This window comes from Pteronotus mesoamericanus, unplaced genomic scaffold (genome assembly GCF_021234165.1).
Source record: "Pteronotus mesoamericanus isolate MK-2021 breed Mesoamerican mustached bat unplaced genomic scaffold, CSHL_Meso_final contig_26, whole genome shotgun sequence".
In the NCBI taxonomy this organism is placed as follows: domain Eukaryota; kingdom Metazoa; phylum Chordata; class Mammalia; order Chiroptera; family Mormoopidae; genus Pteronotus; species Pteronotus mesoamericanus.
Window position 1 is genome coordinate 11,122,410 of NW_026555109.1, and position 20,575 is coordinate 11,142,984.

The 20,575-nt window shown below is 39.4% G+C and overlaps 1 protein-coding gene across 1 annotated transcript in view; it reads left to right on the forward strand.

Annotated features, from left to right (window-relative positions):
- Nucleotides 1-3,485: 3,485 nt before the first annotated feature.
- The window catches only part of MYO16 (myosin XVI), a 590,664-nt gene continuing 573,574 nt past the window's right edge, over nucleotides 3,486-20,575 (forward strand). Inside the window, exon 1 of the mRNA XM_054574388.1 lies at nucleotides 3,486-3,592. The gene's annotated coding sequence lies outside the window, so the exon portion shown is untranslated. The remainder of the gene's footprint in view (nucleotides 3,593-20,575) is intronic.

The window sequence follows — 20,575 nt, forward strand, 5'->3', positions numbered from 1 at the left end:
CTTGTTTGCTATAGTTTGTTTTTTAGATTCAATAGTTGATAGATTTGTATTTTTTTGCCATTTTATTGTTCATAGTTTTGATCTTCTTCTCTTTCTTAAATAAGTTCCTGTAACATTTCATATAATGATGGTTTGGTGATGATGAATTCCTTTAGCTTTTTTCTTGTCTGGAGAGCTCTTTATTTGCCCTTTGATTCTAAACGATAGCTTTGTTGGGTAGAGCAATCTTGGCTGTAGGTCCATGCCTTTCATGACTTTGAATATTTCTTGCCAATCCCTTCTAGCCTGCAAAGTCTCTTTTGAGAAAACAGCTGACAGTTTTATGGGACTGCCCCCTGTAAAACTTTTCTCTTGCTGCATTTAAGATTCACTCTTTATGGTTAAACTTTCGCATTTAATGATGATGTGTCTTGGCACGGGCCTCTTTGCCATCTTGTTTGGTACTCTGTGCTTCCTGGAATTGCATGTCTATTTCCTTCACCAAATTAGGGAAGTCTCCTTTCATTTTTTTTTTTCAAAAAGATTTCTAATTTCTTGCTCTTTCTGTTCTCCTTCTGCCACCCCTATGATGCAAATGTTGGACCTCTTGAAGTATTTCCAGAGGCTGCTTATATTATCCTCTTATTTTTGGATTCTTTTTCCTCCTTCTAGTTCTGATTGCTTGTTTTTTGCTTCATTACGTTCCAAATTGTTGATTTGATTCTTGGCTTCATCCAATTTACTGTTGTTTCCCTGTAAATTGTTCTTTATTTCAGTTAGTGTATCCTTCATTTCTGACTGGATTTTTTTATGCTACTTAGGTCCTCACTAAGTTCCTTGAGCATCCTTATAACCAGCATTTTGAATTCTGTATCTGATAGATTGCTTATCTCCATTTTGTTTAGCTCTTTTTCTGGAGTTTTGATCTATTCTTTCATTTCATTTCATCAAAGAAACCATGTTTCTTTGTCTCCTCATTTTGTCAGCCTCCCTGTGTTTGATTCTATGTATGAGATAGAACTGCTTTGATCCCATGTCTTGGCAGTGGAGCCTAGTGTTGTAAGTGTCCTGTAGGGTCCAGTGGCCCAGCCTCCCCTATCACCCAACCTCGGTACTTGAGGTATGTCCTTTGTGTGGGCTGAGTACACCCTCCTCTTGTATTGAGCCTTGGTTGCTGTTGGCACATCAATGGGAGGGATTTACCAAGGCCAGTCAGCTGCAAGGATTGGCTGTGAACACTTACCACCAACCTCCACCCTCCGTGGAGGATCAGCTGTGCAGGGGCTGGCTGGTCGTGCTCTGAAGTGGTTTGCAGCTGTCTAGTGGGTGTGCTGGCCCTGGGATTTCCAGGGTGTTGCAGGCCAAGGTCAGACCCTACCTATGTTTTGCCAGGGTCCCCCCTTCCTGAGCTATAAAGCAATCTGAGATGGCTGCTACTTGCGCTGGGCTTGGAGATTCCCAGGTGATGCCAAGCTGAGTCTAAACTGGTTGCTACTAGTGCTGGACTTGGGGCTCACTGAGGCCAGCAGTTGCGTGTTTGATAGGATTTAGGAAGTTGTGAATCATGAGCCAAGACCAGTTATTCATATGGAAAAGCAGCTTGGGTAGACCCATAAACTGTGAGGGGTAGAGTCTCTGGGGATCTCCCAGAGAAGTCAGTGTTAGCCAGGTTGATGGAGTCTCAGATATGGCACCAGCTTGCTGGCTCTGCGGTTTCTGGGGCTCTGTGGGGGGAGGGTTTACAAAACGAACAATGGCCTTTGCTCCCCTCGATGCCAAACACTTGAGTTTCTTCCTATATGTCACTGGTACCTTGCAAGCTGCTACCCCGCTGCTGGAGCTTAGAGGCAGTGAGTCTGAGTAGGTGAGTCTGTGTGTCGGTTCTTTAAGAGGAACTACTTGGGGCTCCAGAAGTTTCTTCCACCGACTTAGTCCCTGCTGGTTTTTGCAGCCAGAAGTTGTGGGAACTTATCTTCCTGGCACTGTAACCCTGGGTTGGGGGGCCTGGTGTGGGGCTGGGGCTCCTCACCCCTGAGATATCCCTCCCAAATTTTTATCTGCCACACGTGGGTGTGGGACCTGGCTGTTCAGGCACAGGCACAGAATACCAGTGTTCCCTTTCTACCAGTCTGGATGGATGTGGTTTCTTGAACTCTGTGGTTGTCAGTCTTCCATTCAACTTAATTTCTGGTGGTTCTAGGTGATGGTTGTTTTATATTTTAGTTGTAATTTTTATGTGGCTGTGTGAAGAGGTCAGCCATGTCTGCCTATGCTGCCATCTTGACCAGAAGTCCCTGATCCTATCTTAAAATTCACAAAACATATCTCAAATGCCCCCAAAATACAAATATAAGTGAAAATTAAAACGGTATCTCAGAATCACTATTTTATCCATTCTTGAACGTGCAATGGTAACATCATTTAAGTATGAAATTTACAGTCCATGCAGAGAACTCCAGATTCTCTATTTTTTATATAACTATCATATGATATATTCAGATATATTCAATAATTAATATGATTATAAACTAATGTGAACAGTTACTGAGTATGTTTTATATAGAAGGCCTTCTACTATTATATACTATTATGTGTATCATATTAACCCCAGAATTAATAGAGCATATAGCCCTCATGGCAAAAGTGGGCAGTAAAACACATTTATAGAGCCAACCAAGAACAAAATTTGTGTGCATGGCAGTAGGAGGGCCTGAGGGTGAAAGCCTACTCTTTTGTTATGGAAATTGCAACAGAGAGCAGTTCCCTAGGCTAGAGAAGTTTGTCTTTGCCCATATTCGTCTTGTCCCAAGCTGAAGTTCATATTTTGGGGCAGATTTCAGAACAATCTCAGAGGCTTTCAAACACCAGAGGGGGAAGGACTGTTATGGCTTCTATCTTTAAAAAGGGTCACTCATCTGCTATAGTCTCTGCGATTGCCTTTGTTCTTCTAGGGATGGGTGTCCAAGGGGGATGCCGGTCCAGGTCACGGTTCCCCGGCCGCTGGGCAGAGGATCCATGTCTGGGCCACCCTCTTCCCATCCTACTCCCTCGCTTCTTTCAGAAGTAGGGACGAAAAAGTTTGAAGAGTGAGCCCCATTCTTTGAATCGTAGCAAAGTAAGAGCCCGGAGAACCCGAAAAGGGAGGATCGAAGAAGCTGGTATTGGAAAGAGAGGCGCGGTTTCAGACGACGCGTGAAAGCGTGGGAAGGAGGGAGGCAGAGGACCTGGAGGGGCCACCCTGGCGGGAGCGAAGGAAGATCCTGGTAAAGGAAGGAGAGTGAGACGCAGAGCGACCACAGGCGCCCCTGGGAGCTGGAGCAGTTCAGCCCCGTGGCCGGCGGGGCGCGCGGGGAGGGGCGAGTGTGTCCGCGGAGGACGCGCTCCGACCGACGAGCAGCACAGCCCACCGGGTGGCGAGAGGCAGTCATCATCAGCCCCCCGCGGACCGGGCTGCGCTCGCCGCGCCGCTCCAAGCGATCCGCCGTTCGAGGCGCAGAGGACCTGTCCCACAGCGCACCGGCTTAGTAGCAATCGCTCACCGGACGCACCCGGAACGGATCCCCACGAACGCGCGGCCCGCTGCTCTCGGCTCCCGCGAACCGTTCTCCAGCAGGTAGGGGCCAAGCGGGGCGCAGTGAGCCTTCGCCAGCGCGGGGCAGTTGGCGGAGTAGTCTCGCCTCCGGGTCTGTGAACGGCGGGGCGCAATGCTCCCCTACCCCGCGGCGCTGACGACTCCGGGAGGGTGAGGGGTGCTCGCACCTGCGTCGCTGGGTGCCCAGCCCGAGTCTCAGCGTGGAGTAGGGCGTGGAGAGGAGGCTGGCGGTCCCTTTCCCGGAAAGGGACGCGGGGAGGTGTGTGAACGCGAGCTGAGAGCAGAAACCGTCTGAACTCTGGACCTAGCCCAGCTGAGGAGAGGAAACTGGCAGTTTGGAGGGACGTGGAAGCCCCACGTTGCTAAGGGAGATGAGAGAAGCGGGGTGGTCACCTATACGACCACTGTGGGGGCGACAGGGGGGCATCGTCTTCTTTTCCTTTTTCTCCGGGCATGAAAAGGAGCGACTACTTCAGAGAACAAAGATGTAGGGGTGGAGGAGGGCTCCCTGGCTGTTGCCTTTCTACAGATCTACTGACCCCTGACCGCGACCCCCGCCGGACAATGTCAGCTCCATTGTCTTGGAGCCAGGCGACTACGTGTTGGGCCAAGTCAGCGGCTTGGTGCCCACCCGCGGCTCTTCATTCACGGCTCTTACTCCCCCCGGCCCCCACCCCATCTTCCCTTGCTGGGTAAAACCAACTAGGTCGCTGAAAATGATAGGTTTAATTGGTTTCCTTAACGCCCCTGAAAGGTAATGGAGATGATTTTCATCAAGTTCTCTTAGCATTTCTATGATTTATTGAAAAGCTGCTGTTACCGACTCGTGCCTCAGATCTCTGTTTTGGGAGAGTGAGCCAAATACATTTAAATTGTGTATTAACCGTTTGCCACTTGGACGAATTATTTAGCCTTTGGAGGAGGAGGGACTGTGTTTTGCTAAACAGGGTCAGGTAAAACTTAGCGGCTGTGAACTGGCCAGAGCAGTCAGTGAGCAGAAAAAGCAGGTTCGAAAGGCGGTCTTTATCCTCCCAAGTGCAGAAGCCCCGAAAGCTCTCATCCTCTTTGGGTCGTGGCTTTCTTTGAGGATCTCATGAAATGTCTGGAATCTTGGCTCAGGTGAAGGTTAAATGTCTTGCATCTGTTTGCCGTGGGCTGGGGGATATTTATGAAGCCCCTGCCGTCTATCCACACATCTCTTAGTGATTTTCACTTAGAATCAAGAGGAAGAACAGGAGACCCTAAAGTTATGTGTGAACTCCTGAAATCAAAGCCAAACGACTGAAGAGGGGGCAGCTATCTACCTGGACCTGCAAGCTCTTCTTTATGGGATAGCTGCCAAAATAAATTTTTCACCTGTTTCTTAAAGGCTTTCAAGGTAATTTGTTCTTGTGGGTTAAGGGTCCAAAAAGTATTTATTTGCCTGTGTGAAGTTGTTTAGTTTATTAAAATTATACAAACATATGTGACATACTTAACAGCCATGGTTCCTTCTCACATGTGATCAACCACATGAACATATGAGGCTTATATTTGATGGACTTTTTGGAAACCAGAATATGTGGCATTGCTCAGACTACAGTATTAATATGACTTTGGGATGTATTAGTTGGTATAAAATCATCCAAAATGTGATGTTTATTTACTAAAGGAAAAATAAGGTTATTTAATAAAATTTCATCTAGAAGTCATGAGTCTACCTTTGTCCTATAGGAACTGGGGGAATGAAATGATTTGTTCAGCATACACTAAAATAGCTGAAGTATTTTATTTTACTTGTGCAATTAATACTTTGAAGAATTTTTCCCCTTTGATCTGAGAATGCTTGAAGATACCAGCTCCAATAGATACTGTGGCAGGGTGTCTGTTAATGTGATCTGTGGGTAAGCCAGTAGTCCTGCAGATAAAGGAGAATGCACACTAAATATGAGCCTACTGCTGAATATGGATTTTCTTGAAGGAGATTAAATAAAAATAAAAACATTTTCTACTTCTTAAGAAATCAGAAAATCTGTTGAGTAAAAGCATAATACATGTAATGTACATAGTATTTGTGTGTATCTTTCTGTATCTGTAACTTGCAGATCATTAAATGTGTTTAGACATTTGCATAAGTGAGAAAAGACATTGCGTTGGAACTGAGATATTTGAAAATGATACTTCTTTAAACATGAGACTGGGGGAGGTTAGCTGAGCACTTCATATGTTCAGCTCCATATATCTGCCTTTTGGGGACCTTATTGCCAGGGCAAATCAAGGCCAATGACAGCACATGTTCATAGAATGAGAAAACATCAGGGTGAAAAGGAACTTGTGGAGTGATCTGCTCCAGTTCCCAGTATTATAAGTGATGAAAATGAGGCCCAGAGGACTTTGGCTTTTTTTTTTTTTTCTCCCAAATTCATAGCTCTTTGCCGTGAACAGGAGTGTCTGATGTGTGAGAAGATAGGAGGTTTGGTTATTTCCCCCAGGGAAAGGCACACAGGTGAATCCTTCTGTGGATGCTAAGTTTTTATATCAGTGATCTTCTCTCACCTCTCCTCATTCTTTTCCCTTGGGGTTCTTCCCCCACCAGCACTTCTCCTGGCCACTCCTTTCTTTTGTTCTTCTCTATACTAAGAATAATACATTCTTCTGTAGGAGTTCTGGAGAGCAAAAAGTGAGTTTATCGAGAGAACAGGAAAGATTAAAAATGCACAATTTACCCATGTAGGTTTAAAAAATATTCAGGCATAAAAAAAGATGATTTTGCTGGAAGTGCACTCAGGTGAGGAAGCAGTTATAGGAAGTAAAGTGTCTTTACCCTTAGAAACTGAGAAGCTCATAGTAACCACACCTGACCATTTAATTAGTTGCTTTTCCACCTAAGATCTCCCTTAACATTCACAACTGTCCCTGGAAGGAAGCAGGTGGGCATGGTCATTAATTCCACATTCCCCATTTCAGGTCACTGAAATGTTTCTTTTCCCTTGTTTTGAAGCCCCCAGGCAAAATTAGATGGTTTTCTGACGCTTCCCTAAACATGGGTGATTAGCACATTGTATGTTTATCACCCCAAGTCTTTTATCACCTTCATATCCCAATCACCTGCTCAGAATGTGGCCCTCAGTAAGGATTTAGTCAGTGCTTTTAGCATACATTGGACTGATGAGTTAATTTAAAGCAAGCATTTATGTTCAACTGACCTCTTTTATGCATGGTTCTTTTTTAAGTAAATGTGCCAATAATTTTTAGATGATAAGATGATAAAAATTTATTAACAGTTCTGTCATGATATTTTCTGAGAATGAGTAATCATTCAAGTTCACAATAACTTGACTTTGAAAAGAAGATTGCGCGCCTGTGAGGACTAGGGCATGTGCTCCCTGGGCTGCCAACTCTCGATCTCGCAGAGGTGCCCCGAAGAATGGATTTCCTCAGCCTACCCCAGACCTCCAGAATCAGAGTCTAAAGTGGGACACAGGAGTCTCTCTTAACTAGTCCTAAGTGATTTTCATAATTACTACATTTGAAAACAACAGTGTGATGATCATTCAAGAGTTTATGTTTAGTCTTCTCCGCCTTGAGAGAATCGCCTCTTTTCTACCTTATCTAGGAATCGGCAAAGATTTTCTTACTTGGTTATTCTCATGTTCGATTATGATAACTAGAGAGACTTGACAATAAACCAGGTTATTGCTTCTAAGGAAGTTTAGATTCATGTTATCTAACTGTAACTAAAAGTATACACAGACAAAATAGTGTTATTTTTAGATAGATTATAAACTTTAAGTAGCAGAATTATATCAACTGATTTATTTCATTATCTCAGGCAGGATTACAATACTTTGTATGTAATTGTATTAAAGGAATTATTTTAAATAATCTGGTTTTATATTTTCTGTATTGCGTTTATTTCTGAAGATAAGAAAGGAGCTGGGAGTAGAGTGCTTACTCCATGTAACTCTACTCCATTCAAGCAATGGAGTAAGCACTCTACTCCATTCAAGTTCTTTTCTCAGGCTTTATAATCCAGCTCTCTTTAGAGGATGCTGCTGAACTCTTTTCTCACTCTTCTGTCCTTCCATTGAACAGTGTTTGACAGCCGATGTCATCCCTTAGCTTCCCCTGCTTCCTTTATATCTCCTTCTCTGGCTTTGCTGTTTTTGTCCATCTCCTCAAATTGGTTCTTCCGTGCTCTCTCCTTTGGCCTCTGCTTCTCCTGCTTTCCATATTGCACTCAGTTTCTGCTTTGTTCTCTGCTTGCCTGCAGCTCAGCTCCAGACTTGCACCTCCAGTCCTCACTTCTTTTGGTTTTAGTCCCATATCTGGCTGCAGGACACGTTACCTGTGTGTTTCATACCAAGTCTGATTTCATATATCCAAATTGGAATCCATAATCTCTTCCTGTCTCCAGGCCTGCCTCTGTTATTCCTGTGGGGTTTTTTTTTCCATGCCCCAGTAGTGGGAGAACCATCCACAGTCTTTTCCTTTATTTGCTCTTCCTTTTCCCTCCCCGACTTTTCCATCAGGTCTTTACATTTATCTTATAAATATTGCTGAGATTAGTCCTCTCTATTCTGACCTTTTATGACTGCCCTTGGTCATCTCTTCATCACCCCCTGCCAGGGATAAGGGATCAGATTCTAATTCATCTTCCTGCTCTAGTCTTCCCCTCACATGCAGTCTTATAGTTGTCAGAGTGATTTATCTTAAATGCAAATATGGCCCTGAGACCTCTTGTGGCCAAAACTTAAATGATTTCCTGTTGCAGTGCATGCTTCTCTGTGTGTCCTACATTGTCCTTCTTGACCCCACCCTCCAGCTTCCTCTCAGTTATTCTGACCTACATCTTCTGCCTTGGACAGCACTGAGTTGCTTGGAGTTCTCCAGTGGAACATAGCATTTCTTAAACTGGAGCCTGTATTCATGCTTCTATGGGGTGGGAACGTGCTTCTTCTTACTTTGCTCAGCTGGAGCCAAATGCAGATCATTTCTCCCCAAACACCCATGCCCCCTAAATGTCCCTCTTCGGGTCTCTCCTTACTGCACAAACTTCGTGTGCTTAATTCTTAGTGTTCTCTGCTGTGTTTGAGTATCTGACTTCCTCCTGTGCTGTAATTACTACTTCCTTGTTCATCTCTGTGTAAGTAAATGTCTAGACTGGTTAGATGTTATATGAATGGATATAAGCATTTCACAGTCAAAAGGCAAGCTGCCTTAGAGGCCTGAAAAATGTTCTTTGGAGAGCCTTACTCCATATATCCTTACGCTGTGACCACATGGAATCTTCATCTCACTTTTGTATACCAAAAGTAGTTTTAGAGTGTGATAAAGAATAAAAAGCACTGACTTGAGCAAAAGGAGATGCTGTCTCGGAGACACAGAATCAGGTAGCAACTCAAGTTGAATTCCATTGAGACAAGGGGGAGACTATTTTTTACAGAGAAAGTTCCTGCCCAAGTTCCCAATTTTATGTGAATGAAGTTGCTGAATTATGCAGTTCTGATTTGTCAGTATAGATGCAAACAAGGATGCAATTCATACAGTTCTGATTAGACAGGGCAGGTCCAAGTCCATTGGTAGAAAGGCAAAACATGGGCTTCCCTACAGTGGTTTACTCAGACTGTGGAAACAACTGAGGTACAGTGAAGGAAGTCCAGAATTTAGTCTGAGGTTCTTCCGGGTACACAGAGTACACAAGGCGCTCCTGTCAGCAAGTGGCCACTAGACTCTTATCATTCATAAATTTGGGCCCTCGTTTGACCATGAGGAATCCATCTCAGCAAATAAATTCTTTCTCAGGGTTCACATTTTCAACTGATGGTTGGTGCCAGTTTAACACTGTTAGGAATTCCCAAGTTGGGGTGCAGTGAAGAAGGAAACTTTACTCAGTGTAAACTTCTCAACTGTGATACAGCCTGGCTGTGAGAACACTACCTGTGGAGGAGCTCAACCATGTTACAGCTCAATTATGAAGCAGCAGAGCTGTGGAACAGCAAGCCTATGAGGTGGCCCTGAGGCGAGGAGGAACCTCTCTGGCTAGACAGCTCTGCTCTGCATGAGTCTGCTGTGCTTTGCCCTTCTCTTTTTTATCTCCTCTTCTCCACTCTGGTCCACCAAGAGGTCTTTGGGGTTTCGTCTCTGGTGTTTCATCTGCAGCTGGGGAAACCCAGTCTACAGTCTTTGGTGGAAAAGGAAAATGTGCTCCCTGAGCCAGAGGGAGCTGACTTATATAGGGAGATATCCCCACTCTTGGTCTCTGATTGGTCCCTCGTCATGCAAATGAGGACTCCAAATCCTCCAAGCTTGATTGCTCCAAAAGGTACTGTCCTGTCTGATTGGTCAGAATGGAGTCACTCTGATTGGTCCGTGACGATGCTAATGGGGATATAGCTGTGCAGCTTCAATGGACTTCAGTCCTTTTGGTTGAAATACAATTCCAGGAATTCTTTCATAAGGGTCGGCTCAGATGGCAGGAACACAGTGCATGAAGGGAGTTCACTGAAGGCTTCTCCCCAAAGTGCAGTTGCTGTTTTTAAATTTGAGCCCAGTGAGCTACCAGGAGCCCTTCTTGTTCTCAGCATCCACAGCATCAAATGAATCTTTCTTCTCTAGGTCCACATTTTTTAATTAAATCTTTTCTCTCTCCCATCATCTCAGATTCTACTCTGTTGATTCCTCTGACTATCTGCTTTTCCCTCCCGTGAAAATCCTCTGCTCAATTTACAGATAAAGAAAAGAAAACCCAGAGGGACTGAATAATTTATTCAGTGTTACACTACTAGCTTAGGATAGATCAGGATTTGCATACAGGTCTGATTATTAATAATGTGCCCTCTCTTATCACTAAGCAAAATGCCAGATTCTCCTTTTAATAGAAAAAATGTGTTTCTTTAACAAGTGACATATAGAAAAACATTATAGCCTGGGGCAGCAAATCATAACCCAAGGGCCAAATAAAACCTGTAGACTGTGTACTGCCTGTAAGCTGAACATGTGGTTTACATTTTTACATTTTTAAAAAAGATTTCATTTATTTATTTTTAGAGAGAGAAGAAGGAAGGGAGAAAGAAAGGGAGAGAAACATTTATGTGAGAGAGACAGCCATCGGTTGCCTCTTGCACGCATCTAGCCGGGGACCTGGGAAACAACCCAGGCATGTGCCCTGACTGGTAATTGAACCAGCAACCTTTCCATTGCAGGGTGATGCTGAACCCACTGAGTCATGCCAATCAGGGCCACAATGTTTACATTTTAAAAGGATACTAAAAAACAAAAACAAAGCAGAGAATGTGTGACCTACCTAGACCCCATGGTCCTGGTTGCTTAACATGTTTACTATTTTGCCCTTTGCAGAAAGTATTTGCTGAGCCTGATGCTGAGAAATAATGGGAACTGTTATTGAACTTCACCTTCAGTGCAATTTATATGGAAAGTTCAGTGCAATTTATGTGGAAACCGACTTTGGCACATAAACTGAACATAAACTAAGTTGTAGATTTACTAAATTTTAAGAAGAAAAAACGAAGGTAGAACCCATACTTCATTCAAATGGTTGATATTTTATATTTATTTAAGCTTTGATGCTTCTCATTTATCCACAAATAATTACCATAATGGGCATTATTAGTATTAGTATTAAGTAATGTAAGTAAAATCAGGTAAATCTTTATAAAATCACTATGGACTCTTTCGGTTAAAAATGTGATTAAAGATATGGATAAGAGTAAGTTTGATGTCCAATTTCTCACAAGCTGAACTGAATTTATATAAAAATAGGCATTTGACTATGTTATTTTTTTATGAGTAAACATTGAATGCATTCTTTTTCATTTTTATTACTGGAATTAGTTGGTATTTCAAAAAATAAACTTGGGAGGTTAAAGCCTCTAGCATGTGGAACTGTATGCCTTTAATGAACACATTTAAAATATTAAATAATTCCTTTAAGAATGATAAAGTCTTATTCAGGCTTACTCATTTTCTTTCTAATTTAGATTCTTGGTTATAAGCAGTTCAATAATATGTGGTTGGTAGTCCCTGGGTAGAAATTGCTTCATGAACTCCTAAATCTTCTTTCAAAAAGTCTATTAATATGCCTTTTATCTTTATGATTTGGAACAGCAAGTCATTAACTTTACATTTATTTCAGTGATTTAAAACTAAATGCGGGAGCAAGACAAAAGAACTTTGGCACAGGAAATAAGGAAGTTTAATAGAACAGAATGCTGAGAAAATATGCACATGTAGGTTTTAGCTTGCTATTTGCATTTTCAGTGTAAAGAAACAATAGTTTTTTGGAGTAACATTAAGACACATTATTTCTCATGAAGGAGTTTGCTAAAGCTACAGATACATAAGAATTAAAAAAAAGAAAAGAAAATAAACCGAATTTTCCTAATGTAGATGGATAAAAGTAGCATTGGTGTGGGAAATTGCAATGTAGCATAAGTGGTCAATGAGAGGATGAGCTTGAGATGGACAAGCATTGGTTGGTATTCCAGTTCTGCTTACTTCTCTGGGACCATGAACACATGAAAAAACCTTCGTAGGATTCATCTGTGAAATGGGGTGAGCACAGCGCCTGCCTTGTAGGCTTAATGTGGGATTAAATGAGATGCAAATGTCTCTATGTGCTTATCACTGAGCTGAAGCTCTGTAAACGCGAGCTGTGGTTACCATGACTGAGTAGCTCATATGAGAGATTTTGAAATGGTAGGAAGAAGTATAATTATATCCCAATGGACAGAAATTGTAAAATCAGATATGACATAAATGGAATGGGAGACTTTAAAAGCAAAATAATGACTTTGCAGGCACATATTATTAAGAGGAGGTCACACAGAAATGTCATGTCACTCCCCAGGGTCACCTGTGAGGTGACATTTAGTCAGGACATGCATAAAAGGTGGAGATTTGGCCAAGTGTCCAAGCTAAGTAAAAAGAGAATAATGCAAACCCATAAGAAGAATGTCATAACTAAATCTTATCATGAGTGCAGGTATGAAAAACTGCTAAAAACAACCAACTGGATTATTTTTGTTATGTTTATAGTAAGAAGAGCAAGGCAGTGGTCAACTCCTTAGAGTGATGTATTAAAAGTAAGGATGATATGAACGTGGATGTATTGATAATGATTTTGGACCCCACCCTCTTCATCAAAGAGAATGAGTTTAAAAAAGGAAAAAACAAAGCAGAATCTTGGATTAAAGCTTAACATAGGTGAGGAAATTAAAACAAAAATTTAGTTCCTTTAAGTGAATTCAGGTTAGTCTCTATTTTTTGAAAAAAAAAAAAAAGGCCATTTTGATTTTAATAGAGATTGCATTGAATTTGTAGATTGCTTTGGGTAATATGGGTATTTAATAAAATTGTCTCAATCCATCAACACAGGACATTTCCATTTATTTGAGTCTTCTTTAATTTCTGTCATCAATATTTTGTAGTTGTTAGTATACAGGTATTTTGCTTCCTTAGTTATGTTTGTTCCTAAGTACTTTATTCTTTTTGATGCTATTATAAATCAGATTATTTTCCTAATTTCATTTTAAGATTATCATTCATAGTGTATACTAAACACAATTATTCTAACAGGTCTTTGTGGGATATTTTGGGTTTTCTACATATAAAAGAGATTATTTTTCTTCTTCCTTTCCAATTTGGATGACTTTGATTTTTTTTTTCTTGCTTAGTTGCTCTGGCTAGGACTTTCAGAACTATGTTGATAGACATAGTAAGAATGGACATCCTTGATTTATTCCTGATCTTAGAGGAAAAGTTTTCTGTTTCTCACCATTGAGCATGATGTTAGCTGTGGCCTTCAATATGGCCTTTATTATGTTAAGGTAATTTTCTTTTATTTCTAGTTTCTCAAATGTTTTTTATCACAAAAGGGTGTTAAATTTTGTCGTATGCTTTTTCTGTGTCAATTGACATAGTCATGTGTTAGTTTTTGTTCTGTTAGTGTGGTGTATAAATTAATTGATTTTCACATATTGAAATATCCTTTCATCCCAGGTGTAAATCCCACTTGATCATGGCGTATAATGCTTTTAATGTGCTGTTGAATTAAGTTTGTTAGTATTTTGTTAAGGATTTTTGAATAATCAATATGTGTCACCACAAGTTTTCTTGTAGTATTTTGGCTTGATATCAGAGTAATAATGGTATAAAATGAGATTGGAAGTGTTCCCTCTTCTTTAGCTCTTTGGGAGAATTTGGAAAGGATTAGCATTAGTTCTTCTTAAAATGTTTGATAAAATTCAACAGTTGAAGCCATCTGGTCCTGGGCATTTTTTTGTTGGAATTTTTTGATTGCTAATTCAATCTTCTTACTAGGTATAAATCTGATGAGTTTTTATTTTTATTTATTATTTTTAGGTATATTTTATTGATTCTGCTATTACAGTTGTCCCAATTTTTCCCCCTTTATCCCCCTCTGCCTAGCACCCTCCTTCCCTCCAGCAATCCCTTTCCCCCTTAGTTCATGTCCATGAGTCATGTGTGTATGTAAGTTCTTTGGCTTTTCCATTTCCTATGCTATTCTTAATTTCTCTCTGTCTATTTTGTTCCTACTAATTATGCTTCTTAATCCCTGCACCATTTCCCCACTTTCCCCTTTCTCCCTCCCAGCTGATAACCTTCCAAATAATCACCATATCTACAATTCTGTTCCTGTTCTGGTGGTTTGCTTAATAATGGTTTTTTTTTGTTTTGTTTTGTTTTTTAAGATTCAGTTGTTGATTCTTGTGACTTTGTTGCCTTTTTAGTGTTCATGGTTTTGATCTTCTTTTTCTTAAATAAGTCCCTTTAACATCTCATATAATAATGGCTTGGTGATGATGAACTCCTTTAGCTTTACATTATCTGGGAAGCACTTTATAGAGTAATCTAGGTTGTAGTTCCTTGCTTTTCATCATTTTGAATACTTCTTTCCAGCCCCTTCTTGCCTGCAAAGTTTCTTTTGAGAAATCCACTGATGGTCTTATGGGGACTCCTTTGTAGATAACTCTATGCTTTTCTCTTGCTGCTTTTCAGTTTCTTTATCTTCAAACTTTGGCATTTTAATTATCATGTGTCTTGGTGTAGTCCTTGGTCCTCTTTTGGTCCAACTTGTTTAACACTCTCTGTGCTTCGTGGACATGTATGTCTATTTCCTTCACCAAATTAGGGAAGTTTTCTTTCATTATTTTTTTTCAAGTAAGTTTTCAATTTCTTGCTCTTCCTCTTTTCCATCTGCCATTTATGATTTAGATGTTGGCATGTTTGGAGATGTCCCAGAGGTTCCTCAGCCTATCCTTGGTTTTTTGAATTCTTGTTTCTTCTTTTTGTTCTGGTTGGATGTTTAACTCTTCCTTATGTTCCAAACTGTTGGTTTGAATCTCAGTTTCCTTCCTTTCTCTGTTGGTTTCCTGTGGATTATTTTTTTTTAAGATTTTATTTATTTATTTTTAGAGAGGGGAAGGGAGGGAGAAAGAGGGGGAGAGAAACATCAATGTATGGTTGCTTCTCATGCGCCCCCTACTGGGGACCTGGCCTGCAACCAAGGCATGTGCCCTGACTGGGAATCAGAGTAGGGACCCTTTGGTTCACAAGCTGGCACTCAATCCACTGAGCCACACAAGCCAGGACTGCTGTGGATTATTCTTTATTTCACTTACTGTGACCTTCATTTCTTCCTTTATTTTTTTATTTTTACTTATTTATTTATTTATTTTTGCATACCGAAGGAGTTCTCTGAGCATCCTGATAATCAGTGTTTTGACCTTTGCATCTGTTAGGTGGGGTATCTCCATTTTGCTGAGTTCTTTTTCTAGGGTTTTGTTCTGTTCTTTTATTTGGGCCATTTTTCTTTGTTTTCTCAATTTAGTAGCCTCCCTGTATTTGTTTCTATGTTTTCAAAGAGCCGTTTTTATTTCTCAGTCTTAGTAGCATGGCCTATGTAGAAAAGACACCTGTAAATTGTGTGGGCAGAGCCTTAAGTAATTGTCAGGGCAGGGCACCTACTTCATTGCTTTGTGGCTGTGTGGGGAGGGCTCCAACAGGGAACAATGCCACTGCCCGACTTCTGGTAGTTTGCCCAGCACTCTCCCTGTTTCTAGTCACTTCACTCACTTCTCGTGTGTGACGGGCACCCTTCCAGCTACTGCCCCAGTTGTGAATTCCAGAGTGAGTGGGTTTGTGTACATTCTAAGACTGTGCAGGCCTTTTAAGTGACAAAAATCTAGCAGTCTCTTGTGCTGCACCAATTCCCACTGGTTTTTACAACCAGAAGTAATGGGGATCTATCTTCCTAGTGCTGGATTCTTGATCTGTGCAGTTTGGCCTAGGGCTTGGATTGCTCAGTTCAAGGTATCCCTCCTGTCCATTCTGCTGCTGCCTTTCCAAGCCCCACTACCTCTATGCCTGTTCCTGTGACTCCGCCCCTTGTACCTGTCTGAATGAATGTCTTCTTTAAATTCTTGGTTGTCGGACTTCCATACAGCTCGATTTTCTGACAGTTTTGATATCTGGTTGTAATTCTTTCTATGGTTGCCCCACAAGGCAAAGTGTGTCTATATACACCTCCATCTTGATGGGAAGTTCCAACATGGATATTTCAAGAGTTTTTATTTTTTTCCATGATTTAGCATAATCATGTTGTATAGTTTAGGAATTTATCCATTTCTTCTAGGTATTCCACTTTGTTAGCATATAATTGTTTATGTTGTCTCTTATAATCTTTTTTTTTTTTTAGTTCAATGGCATCATTGTAATAACTCCTGTTTAATTTCTGATTTATTTGACTCTTTTTTTCCTCTTAGTCGAGCTAAAGACTTGACAGTTTTGTGAACCTTTTCAAACCAACTCTTGGTTTTCTTGATTCTTTTTATTTTTTATAATCTCTATTTCATTTACTCAGTATTTTTGCTCTAATCTTTATAATTTCTTTCCTTCTGCTAATTTTTGGCTTATTTTTTTTAGTTCCTTAACGTGTAAAGTTAGGTTGTTGATTTTAAATCTTCCTTTTTGAAGGTAGGTGTTTACTGCTGCAAACTTCCCTCTGAGTATTATTTTACTGTATCCATACATTTTGTTATGTTGTGTGTTCAATTTCATTTGTACATGTTAATTTTCTAATTTTCTTTATGATGTCTTCTTTGACCTATTGGTTATTCAGGAATGTGTTTTTTTTTAAATTTCCACATACTTGTGAATATTCTAGTTATTCTTCTGCAATTGGTTTCTAGTTTAATTTATTTGTGCTCAGAAAAAATACTTGGTACAATTACAATTTTCTTAAGCATGTATAACACTTGTTTTCTGGTTTAACATCTCCTAATATATTATCTATACTGGAGAATATTCCATGTACACTTGAGAAAAATGTGTATTCTGCTATTGTTTCATGAAATGTTCTGTATATATCTGTGATTAATTTGTCTATAGTGTTTTTTGTGTCCTCTGATTTATCATTGATCTTTTGTCTGGTTATTCTATTCGTTATTGACAGTGGAGTATATTAGTTACAGTTATTGAAAGAAACAGAGCCAATAGGGTAGAAAAGGAGATTTTTGAAATCAGGAATTAGCTCACATGTTTATGGAGGCTGAGAAGTCTCAGGAAAGCCAGGTGATGTAATTCTGTCTGAGTTTGAAAGCGTGAAGACCAGGGGAGCTGATAACGTAAATCCCAGTTCACGGGCTGGAGAAGATGAGATGAGGTGTCCCAGCTAAACAGTGAGACAAGAAATAGAGGGACAAATTTGTCCTCTTTTTGCCTTTTGTTCTATTAAGGACTTTAATGGATTGGATAATGACCTACCACATTAGGGAGGGTAATCTGTTTAACTGAGTACATGATTCAAATATAATCTTATCCAGAAATACCTTCACACCCAGAAGCAATGTTTAGCCTGGGAATCCCATGGTCCACTCAAGTTGATACATAAAATTAACTATCACAGGAAATACTGAAATCTGCTACTTTTGTGTTCTGTTTCTCCCCTGAATTCTATCAATGTTTGCTTCATATATTTGGGTGCTCATATGTTTGGTGCATATAAATGTATAATTGTTACATATTGCAGGTGAATTTATCCTTTTATTATTATGTAATCTCCTTCTTTATCTATTTTGACAATGTTTGCCTTAAAATCTATTTTATCCAATATACATATGAACTCTCTTGCTCTCTTTTAGTTGCTGTTTGGATGGAATATCTTTTTCCATCTTTTCACTTTTAACCAATGTGTGTCTTTACATCTAAAGTGAGTGTCTCATAGACAACATATAATTATATCATGTTTTTATTTTTAATCATTTAACCACTTTATTTTAATTGGAGAGTTTTATTTATTTACATATAAAGTAATTACTGGTAGGGAATGACTTACTCTTGACAATTTGTTATTTCTGTATCTGTGTAATTGTTTTGTCTTTTTTCTTTGCTGCTGTCTCATTTTTTGTTTTATTAGTGTTTTGTAGTGCCATATTTAGATTTCTTTCTTATTTTCTTTTCCATATCTTCTGTATGATTTTCTTTGTGGTTTCCATGGGGATTATAAAACATCTAATAGTTATAACAATCTATTTTGAGCTGATAATAACTTCAATTATATACAAAATATGATTGTACTCTACTACTTTACATTTTTCCCATTCCTACTTTATGTTTTTGATGTTACAAATTACACTTATACTGTGTATTCATTAACATTATTTCATAGTTATTTTATGTTTTCATCTTTTGAATTCTGTACTAGAATTAAAAATGATTTATATACCACCATTAAAGTATTATAGGATTCTGTGTAAGTATATAGTTACCTTTACCAAAGAGCTTTATATTTTCATATGCCTTCTTTTTTTCTGTCAGCATTTTAGATTTCAATTTGAAGGACTAATTTTAGCATAAGGAAGTTCTAGTGGTAATGAACTCCCTCAGTCTTTGTTTGTATGAGAAAGTCTTTTTCATCTTCATATTTGGAGAACGGTTTTGTTGGCTATAATAATTCTTGTTTGGCAGCGTTTTTCTTTTAATACTTTGAATATATCATCCTGCTCCCTTTAGGCCTATAAAATTTTTGCTGAGAAATCTGCTGGTAATATCATGAGAGTACCCTTTTACATAACAAATCACTTTGCTTTTGACTTTTGGCAATTTGGAGTCACCCTAATTGGAATCCATGGAGCTTCTTGAATTTGGATGTCCATTTTCTTCCTTACATATGGGAAATTTTTTAACCATTATTTCTTCAAATAAGCTCTTTGTCTCTTCTTTTTGTTTCTCTTCCTCTTGGGACTCCCACAATGAGTATATATTTTCAATAGTATTCCATATATTTCTTAAACTTTCTTCACTTTTCAATTTTTCTTTTCCTTTCTTTTCCTTGAACTCAATAATTTCAAATGATCCACCTTTGAATTTGCTGATTCTTTCTTCTGTTGATTAGGTTTGATGTTGAATTTCTCTAGTGAGTTTTTCAATTCAGATATTGTATTATTCAGCTCCAGAATTTGTGTTTAGTTGTTTTTTAGTTTCTATCTTTATGTTGATTTTTTTCATTTTGTTCATTCACAATTCTGCTAACTTTGTTTAGTTGTCTTCTATTGATCTCTTAAGCTCATTGAGCCTCTTTAATGTGCTTTATTTGAATCCTTTGTTAGATATTTCATAGATCTCCATTTCTTTAAGATCAGTTTCTGAAGATTTATTTTGTTATTTTTATTGTATCGTGTTTCTCTGTTTCTCTATATGCCTTGCTATTTATTTTATTTTTTTGTAGAGACTTGGGTGTTTAATAAAACAGCCACTCTTCCCAGTCTTTATGGGCCAGTTTTGAAGAGGGGGAAACCTTCACTAATCAGATTAGCTAGAGAAGTTAGGAGCCTCTCAAACCTTTCTGGGAATGCACCTTCTCTGAGTTTAATTGTGTAATTTTCCAATTAGACAGGGTTGCCTTTTTGTTTTTTTAGGAGCTCGTAATCTCTTGCTCTCTCTAGTGTCTATTTGTGGTGCTGCATGGTCTCTGGTACTGCAGGAAGTTGCCAACTTTTTTGTCCAGTGGACCTGAGACATCCAGACTATGCTGTTTCTATTAGCATTCCAAGTCACGATAGACAGAAACCAGTCCCTGGCATAGCCACCAAAAGCTGGAACACTGCATGCATGTTTCTTGTTTTCCTTTTGAGGGAGAAGGCATTAGTTGGGAGTTTTCTTCCAATCATACTGAGCTAGGTCAACTAGGGGGCAAAGCGGTCATGGGTAGAACACAAAGGTTTTTCTTACGTAAATGCAGCTATCCTCAGCTTTTTGCTCCACTGTGCTACTACAACTACGTAAACTGGTTTTGGGCATTTACATAAGGCCAACCCATATGGTTTTGGGCCCATATATTTTTGTAAAGTTAGTGTCACTGGGAGAACAAAGGCTGGGGCTCCTTATTTCACCATCTTTTTTATGTCACTAAATATTGGAGTTTAGTTTGATTTAACAAGGCATATGCAGACTGTCTTGGATTTGAAAGAAAGCATCATGGCCCTGATCAGTTGTGACCGATATCTGTGGACAGGACAGCTGGTTAAGGTGAGACAGGTTGAGCTGAGCCATGTTGACTTTAGAGCAAAATATTTAATAACTAGTGTCCACTTTAGACAAAGACAATCTTTTATGAGACATAGTTGAAAGAACAGGCGGAAAAATCTGATAATTATATAAAGATATATTTATAAAAAAATACTGAAAAACTTAGCATTTATTAAAAGACAGTAAATTATTTTATTTCAAATAAAATAATACTGTAATAGAGTCTCCATGTTCTGAATCTAAGTTCTAGAATTATTGCAATTTGTTAACCTCCTTATGGTTCTCTCCATACATCTAGAAATGGTGGTAACTACTCAGGGAGGCTGGGTGTCTGAGTTATATCCACTTAGAAAAGGCAGCAGAATTGATCTTAGCAATTGATCAAGATCATATTATTAAATAACAGGAGACTTAAAAATCAAGACCAGTAGGATACATATACAAAAGTGGTTCATG